Consider the following 8,210-nt stretch of genomic DNA (forward strand, 5'->3'; position numbering starts at 1 on the left):
CAAGGTAGCACAACCAACAAAAGGTGGAGCTGGGGTTTTAAACCAGGACTCCTGCTCTTAATCATTACCCTCTGCTGCCATCCATTTCTTCATGGTACTGGGTGGCATGGCTCCAGAGCCTACTTGTGGGATTTCTCCGAGTGGGAATGGAGACTGCTGGCTTGCAGGGCTGGGGAGGGGTGGAGGTGGAGGGACAGGAGTTTGGCCTACTTCTGTCGGTTATCCCGTGAAGGGCAGAATTCAGTGTACAGCTCCAAGAGTGAGGCCAGTGTTGATGGAGTCTGTTCTCAGGGCCCAAACAAGCCAGGAGGCCCACAGAGCCTCTTTCTTAGGCTGAGCGCCCCCATAACTGGAGTTCTTTCCTAATTCAGATTTCATTGTTACTATTTCAAGTAGCTTTGCATGAGCTGCCAAATGGGGAAGAGACCTGAAGAATTCCCGCTCTAGGGAGTTGCAGGGAGGGAAATTGTCTGACAGAAGATCTTGGGCCAAGTACCGGGGTTGGGTTGGACCACTCTGTGGGTCCAGATCTTAATCTTACTAAGGAAATCAGGCTCCCGGTTGGCTGGAGCCGGTGAGACCTTTCTCCGTACTTAGTACCCCCCATCCCCCATAAAGGAAGAGAGATGAGTTTTTCCAGTACTTACTGGAAAGCTCATTGCTATCACAGTGGTGAGGGGTCAAGGCAGAAAGGAGGCGGAGCATGGAGGTCCTGGAGCGCACTTGCCTCTGCTCTCCAACAACCTAAGGCCACAGGCATCTTGCTGCAGCGCTCTGGCCCAAGAGTCTCAGTTTTGTTTGTTCCTCACCACTTAACATTAGTATGAAATAACTCCACTTGCTTTCTCACTACACTCTTCCACCTGGCTCCACGGGCTTCTCCCTGCCCCGTGCGCCTGCCCTGTGTGCCTGCCCTCAACAGAGGGGGCCTGGAGAAAGAGGCCACTTGTATATATTGCTATAGCGACCATTCTTGGGACACTCTTCCTGGCACCAGCATAGTGCTTTTTGGTGCCATTTTGTGTCTCCTCTTCATAACAATGCTAGGAAAGACCTGTGACTAGCCTGACTTGTAAATGAAGACACAAAGGCCTCGGGAGAGAAACGACCTGGCCAGAGTCACATAGCTGGTAAGTGGTAGAGCAGAGACTGGAACCCAATGCTGTTTGACCCCAAAATCTGTGCTTTTAGTGCCATGATGTATTAGTTTTAAAGAGGAACCTTTTGAGTATTGATAACTGATGAATCTATGTTTACATGGAGGTTTCATTATTTCTCCGAAAAAGTAACTTTTAAGACTTGGTGATATAAGGATCTATAAATATATACAGAAATAAATTTTTAAAAAAGTGGAGTGTAAAATGTGAAAAATCATTTTCTTTTCTTTTTTTTTTTTTTTTTTTTTTTTTTGAGGCAGGGTTTTTGCTCTGTCTCCCAGGCTGGTGTGCAGTGGCAAGATCTTGGCTCACTACAGCCTTGACCTCCCAGGCTCAAGCAATCCTCCCACCTCAGCCTCCTGAGCAGCTGGAACTAGTACAGGTGTGTAGCCACCACACCCAGCTAATTTTTATATTTTTGGTAAAGACAGGGTTTTGCCATGTTGCCCAGGCTGGTCTCAAACTCTTGGGCTCAAGTGGTCCGCCCACCTTGGCCTCCCGGAGTGCTGGGATCAGAGGTGTGAGCCACCGTACCAGGCCTGAAAAATCATTTTCTTCCCTATCCCTCTAATCCCTAAAGGATAATACAGAGGACAGTCTGGTGTGTATCTTTTATTTTAAATATATTTACATATATATATGTATATACACACACAGTCTTTTTAAACATGTGGGAGTATACTATACATACCATTCAGTGCCTTTTTTTTACTTAATATGTCTTAGTTAGTTCATATAGATGGGTCAGTACATAGAGATTTTTCTCACTCTCAAGGGCTGTACAGTATCTTATGGTTATATTGTGATTGATTTTACCAGTCCCCTGTAGATGAACATTAAGATACTGCCCATTTTTTGCCAGTACAAACTGCTGCAGTGAACATGCTTATGCATACATCTTTGTGCATATGTGCAGGTGTTTCTTTAGGGAATTCCTTTAAGGAATTACTGGATCAAACAATGTATGCATTTAAAAATTTGAAAGTACTGCCCTCCATGAGGCTATATGAATTTTTATTCACCAATCTTATGCTGTGACTTTGGAATATGTCAGCAATCTCTTTTCGAAAGAGGTAGGATATAAATAATAAATAATGCTTTTTAAAAACAGCCCTCTGGCTGGGCGCAGTAGCTCACACCTATAATCCCAGCACTTTGGAAGGCTGAGGCAAGTGGATCACGTGAGGTCAGGAGTTTGAGATCAGCCTGGCCAATGTAGTGAAACCTTGTCCCTACTAAAAATATAAAATTAGCCAGGTGTGGTAGTGCACACCTGTAATCCTAGCTATTCAGGAGGCTGAGGCTGGAGAATCACTTGAACCTGGGAGGCAGAGGTTGCAGTGAGCCAAGATCATGCCATTGCACTCCACCCTGGCAATAGAGCAAGACTCCATCTTTAAAAAAAAAACAGCCCTCATCCAGATAGTGGAGTCACTTGGTACTAAAGAAATTACTAGTTCTTAGTCCCAGACCACAAGGCATACCTGCAATCCCAGCCATGACTTGCTAATTCAATGCATGCCATCTCTAGGGAGGCAGCAGAAAGCAGGACTGAACTTTCAGTCTTGGCAGAAAAATGCCAGCTGATGATGTCTTGCTTACCTTGGTTACACCAGCTCTGGGCCCCACCTGCCTGGCCTGATTTGAAGGCAAACTGCCTGGCTACTCTGGGACTGCCCTGGAAAACAGCCACTGTCACACCTCTTACGGGGAGGAAAACTGCCAGCTGGAGGGAGTCAGCTCTGAGCTGGGGGGAAAGGAAGGCTGGCCCTTCTGCTTTTGGTGTCGGGATTACTATTTAATGCTGTAGTCCTCTGTTTTCCTTCTTCCCACAAATGAAGTGTGAGTATACGTAATTTTCAAAAGACATTTTACAAGAGCCTTTCCCCACACCTCAAAAAATTTGATGTAGAAAGACAGACTGGAGGTTACACCCCTAATTTTTCCTACCCCTTTAAAAAATGAAATTATAGGCCGGGCGCAGTGGCTCAAGCCTGTAATCCCAGCACTTTGGGAGGCGGGCAGATCTGAGGAGTCAGGAGGTGAGACCATCCTGGCTAACACGGTGAAACTCCGTCTCTACTAAAAATACAAAAATTAGCGGGTGAGGTGGCGGGTGCCTGTAGTCCCAGCTGCACCGGCCGAGCTGAGGCAGGAGAATGGCGTAAACCTGGGAGGCGGAGCTTGCAGTGAGCCGAGATGCAGCACCACTGCCTCCAGCCTGGGGCGACTGAAGCGAGACTCCGTCTCAAAAAAGGCAGTGGCAGTGGCTCAAGCCTGTAATCCCAGCACTTTGGGAGGGAGGCAGGCGGATCCACCCGAGGTCAGGAGATCGAGACCATCCCTGGCTAACATGGGTGAAACCCGTCTCCTGCAAATACAAAAACTAGCGGTGGTGGTGAGCCTGTAAGTCCCAGCTACTCGGAGGCTGAGGCAGGAGAATGGCCTGAACCTGGGAGACTTGCAGTGAGCGAGATAGGACCACTGCACTCAGCCTGGGTCACCTGGCGCCAGACTCCGTCTCAAAAAAAGAAATTATATATATTTCCTTCCTTCCTTTCCTTTCTTTATTTCCTCCTTCTCTTCATTCCTTTCCCACTTGCAGCCCCTCCCCTTCCCCCGGCCCCAGCTTTCTTACAGTCTCACTCTGTCACCCCTCGAACTCCTGGCCTCAAGCGATCCTCTGACCTTGGCCTCCCAAAGTGTTGGTATTACAGGTATGAGCCACTGTGCCCAGCCCGTCTATTCTTTTTAACCAAAATTCATAGGTAGCGCCCAGAGAGAGTACAAGTTCTGACTCATGTGGCAGTATTTAATTTAAAAAAAAAAATCAAGCGTGGTAGTTCCATACCATAATCCTAGCTTACTTTGGGAGCTGGGAGCCGGGTGGATCACCTGAGGTCAGGAGTTCGAGGCAAGCCTGATCAACATGGTGAAACCCCGTCTCTACTAAAAATACAAAAATTAGCTAGGTGTGCTGGCAGGCACCTGTAATCCCAGCTACTCGGGAGGCTGAGGCAGGAGAATCGCTTAAACCTGGGAGGTGGAGGTTGCAGTGAGCCAAGATTGTGCCACTGTACTCCAGCCTGGGTGACAGAGTGAGACTCTGTCTCAAATAAATAAATAAATAATAAAATAAAATTTTAAAAGGCCAGGTGCGGCCAACACTTTGGGAGGCCAAGGCAGGTGGATCACAAGGTCAGAAGATTGAGACCAGCCTGTCCAACATGGTGAAACCCTGTCTCTACTAAAAATACAAAAATAGGAAGGCTGGGTATAATTGGCATGCCTGTGATCCCAGCTACTTAGGATGAAGAGAGGCAGGAGAATCCGCTTAGACAGAGGTGGAGGTTGCAGTAAAAATAGATTAGCCACCGCTTGCTCCAGTGCGAAGCGACAGAGTGAGACCCGTCAGAAAAAAAAAAAAAAAAAATTTGATTAAGTTTGAGGTTGCTTTTAAATTTTAAAAGGAAGTAAGACAACTTTGGCATAGAGTTTGCCTTCCAGACACAGATCCAAAGGTATTTTCTTTTTTCTTTCTTTCTTTTTTTTTCTTTTTGAGACAGAGTCTTGCTCTGTTGCCAGGCTGGAGTGCAGTGGCGTGATCTCAGCTTACTGCAACCTCCGCCTCCCAGTTTCAAGCAATTCTCCTGCCTCAGCCTCCCGAGTAGCCAGGACTACAGGCGTGTGCCACCATGCCCGGCTAATTTTTGTATTTTTAGTAGAGGCGGGGTTTCACCATATTGGTCAGGCTGGTATCGAACTACTGATCTTGTGATCTGCCCGCCTCGGCCTCCCAAAGTGCTGGGATTACAGCCGTGAGCCACTGCACCTGGCCGGTATTTTCTTTTCAAAAAAGTATACAAGGCCAGGCGCGGTGGTTCACGCCTGTAATCCTAGCACTTTGGGAGGCCTAGGCAGGTGGATCACAAGGTCAGGAGATCGAGACCATCCTGGCTAACACGGTGAAACCCCGTCTCTACTAAAAATAGAAAAAATGAGCCGGGCATGGTGGCGGGTGCCTATAGTCCTGGCTACTTGGGAGGCTGAGGCAGGAGAATGGCGTGAACCTGGGAGGTGGAGCTTGCAGTGAGCCGATTGCGCCACTGCACTCCAGCCTAGGCGACAGAGTGAGACTCCGTCTCAAAAAAAAAAAAAGAAAAAGTATACAAGCAGCCCATGATTATATGCTTGAGATAAAATAGTACAGAAAAAAACAGTACAGAAGTAGTTCTAAAATGTCAAAAGTGAATATATTTCCTTTAGCCTCTTCTGATACTCTCCTCCCCAGAGGTAATCAAGGTTAATGTTTTAATGTATATCCAGACCTCTTCCTTTACAATTACAAATTGTAATTACAAAAAGACATATTTATATCTATATCTATGTCTGTCTGTCTAGTTTTTTTTTTTTTTTAGATGGTCTCACTCCCATGGCCCAGGCTAAAGTACAGTGGTGTGATCACAGCTCACACAGCCTTGACTTCCTGGGCTCTGGTGATTCTCCCACCTCAGCCTCCTGAGTAGCTGGGACTACTGGCATGCACCACCATGCCCAGCTAATTTTTGTATTTTTAGTAGTGACGGGGTTTTGCCATGTTGCCCAGGCTGGTCTCGAACTCCTGGGCTCAAGCAATCTGCTCACCTTGGCCTCCCAAAGTGCTGGGATTACAGGCATGAGCCACCACACTCAGCCCACATCTAAATATTTATATACTTTCCATGTTAAATAAATGGGATTCTCAGCTGGATGCGGTGAGCTGTGATTGTGCCACTGCACTCCAGCCTGGGTGACAAGAGTGAGACCCTGTCTTAAATAAATAAATAAATAAATAGGATTCTGTGCCTTGCTTTTTGCCCCACTTAGTATATGTTTCAGATCTTTCCATACATATATATATATATCTCATTTTTAAAAAACAGTTCTATGTAACATGAATGGATACAAATGTAATATATTGAAATTTGTCAATATTATAAATCTCTGTGCATACATGTAGGGTATATTCCTGGATGTGGAATTGCAGGTGAGGAGGTTACATTTGCCATCATCCCTAGAAAGAGAAAAGCCAGGGTCCAAGTAACTAATCTTGGTGCTATGAGAACAAAGTTTCCGTAAACAAGTATATGAGAAATGGCCACATGCTAAACCACCGCCTTGGCCATTCACAATCAAGTAGCATATTAAAAGTTCTGGAAATTCTTCAGTAACCACTCTGTTGAGTGGTTTAACAAGAGTTGTTTGCAAAAGGAAAGACTTTAATTCTTTGTACACATTTATTAAAGTCTCCCTGAACAGTTAGTTAAATGCCACCATATGCTAATCTCTCAAAGACAGTACAGCATTTGGGTAGGAACTTGGCCACACACTGTGCCACCCAGTTGGGCAGCTGGGGTGGGGTCAAGTGTGGACTTTGTCCAGGAACCAAGAGATGCCTGTCTTGGTGGCTTTGGTGAGAGGGACTCAGCAAGGAAGGCCTGACAAGAATGTCAGGAGGCTCTAGGGGAGGGTTGCAATTTTACTGTAGCCTGGCTGAGAGGTGACGTCAGACCTAGCAGACACACTGCATCAATCAGGCCCAGGCCTCCAACACAGAGCAGCACAGATCTAGAATCCCTAGAGAAGGAGCCCCTTGGGGTGGAAAAGGGTAGACCATATCCCCCTGTTGACCCACTTCTGGCCAACTGGTGAGGTCATGGCTAACTTTCAAAACTCAGTGTGGATGTTGCCTCTGTGAAATCTTCCCAAGCCCTCAGGCTGTTACAGCCCGGTAAGTATAAACCACTCCTGTGTGTTCTCCTAGCACCTTTGCTGCATCTCTTAGTGCAGTCAGTGAGTCTAGTTTGTCTTCCAGTTCATACTAACCTGCCTTGTGAAGAGGAAGGGTCACATAATGAATTGTGTGCTTCACAGTCTTCTCTAACAAAAGTGGGAGCTCCTCCACAGTGGGATACTGTCCAGGCTCTCATTCAGTCATTACTGAGCACCTACCACTTGTCAGGCATTAGCTGAACTGCTGGGAATTCAGGGGTGAGGCAGACCCAATCCCTGCCCTCACTCTTACATCTCCTGTAGCCTAGCCCAATGTCTAGCCTAGGGCCTGGCACAGTGGGGCTTACGGATGGCAATCTCATTGGAAAGTTTGTTTTGAAACTGCCTTTGCAAAACAAGCAGTGCTTTAACTTACCTTCTATGCTAAATGTATTAAGAAACATTTTCTCAAGATGCATTGTCCACTAATAGTTTAGTGTTGAAGAACAGGCCTTGGGTCAGATGGACCTGGATTCAAATCCTTGTTCCCTGCTCTTACTGCTTGAGGGACTTTGGACATATTACTTGACTTCTCTGAACTTGAGCTTCCTGATCTGTAAAATGGAGACAGTAACACCTCACAGAGTTGTTGTGAGGGGAGGAGCCTGCCCTATAGCAAGTGTCCTGCCACATAGCAAGTGAGCAGTAAACACTGGCCATTCTTCTTGTTGGTGTGATTACTGGGAATTGGTTGCCATTGTGATGTTGGGACTGGTGATGGAACTCTTGGATTGAGAATGCCGAGATGGTGCACTGAAGATTTTGTGTGCTCTTTCAGACCAGGAGAAGGATGAGGAGGAGGAAAGTTTATATGACGTAAATTCATTTGACCGTAACATATATATTTAAACATCGTGAACGACCTTGGGGGCCTGATGGGGAGTGGGGATGCTAAGGCTCCAGCCACCCCTAGGCCCTCCACCTGGCAGGACCAAAGTTGGGGCAGTACCCGCAGCACCGCCCCCTGGGCCCCGCAGGAGTGTGCAGTCACCTTGTTAGGCCTATGTTGGCTGGCCCATCACTCCTGGCCTGCAGTCTCCCAACCCTGTGGCGGCAGCAGCAGCATTCCCTGAATGGATCAAAGGCTGCCTTGGTGTCGTCTGCTGAGTTGCTATAGGAGTCAGCCCAGGGCTGCTCACGTGCACCTCAGGTTGCTGATGGCAGCTCTAGTTATTTGGCGATGGAAGTTTGGGAGGCGTGGGCCTTGGTCCATTCTGTGCGAAAGGGAATTCCACCGCCCAC

The 8,210-nt window shown here is 47.0% G+C and overlaps 1 long non-coding RNA gene across 1 annotated transcript; it reads right to left on the reverse strand.

Annotated features, from left to right (window-relative positions):
* Positions 1–6,086: 6,086 nt before the first annotated feature.
* On the reverse strand, positions 6,087–8,196 carry LOC108581145. The gene is made up of 3 exons (XR_004176227.1): positions 7,960–8,196; positions 7,345–7,522; positions 6,087–6,210 (listed from the first exon to the last, which is right to left on the reverse strand). It is a non-coding gene; the product is annotated as an uncharacterized LOC108581145 (long non-coding RNA).
* Positions 8,197–8,210: the final 14 nt, after the last annotated feature.

The sequence above is a fragment of the Papio anubis genome, chromosome 9 (assembly GCF_008728515.1).
Source record: "Papio anubis isolate 15944 chromosome 9, Panubis1.0, whole genome shotgun sequence".
Lineage (NCBI taxonomy): Eukaryota > Metazoa > Chordata > Mammalia > Primates > Cercopithecidae > Papio > Papio anubis.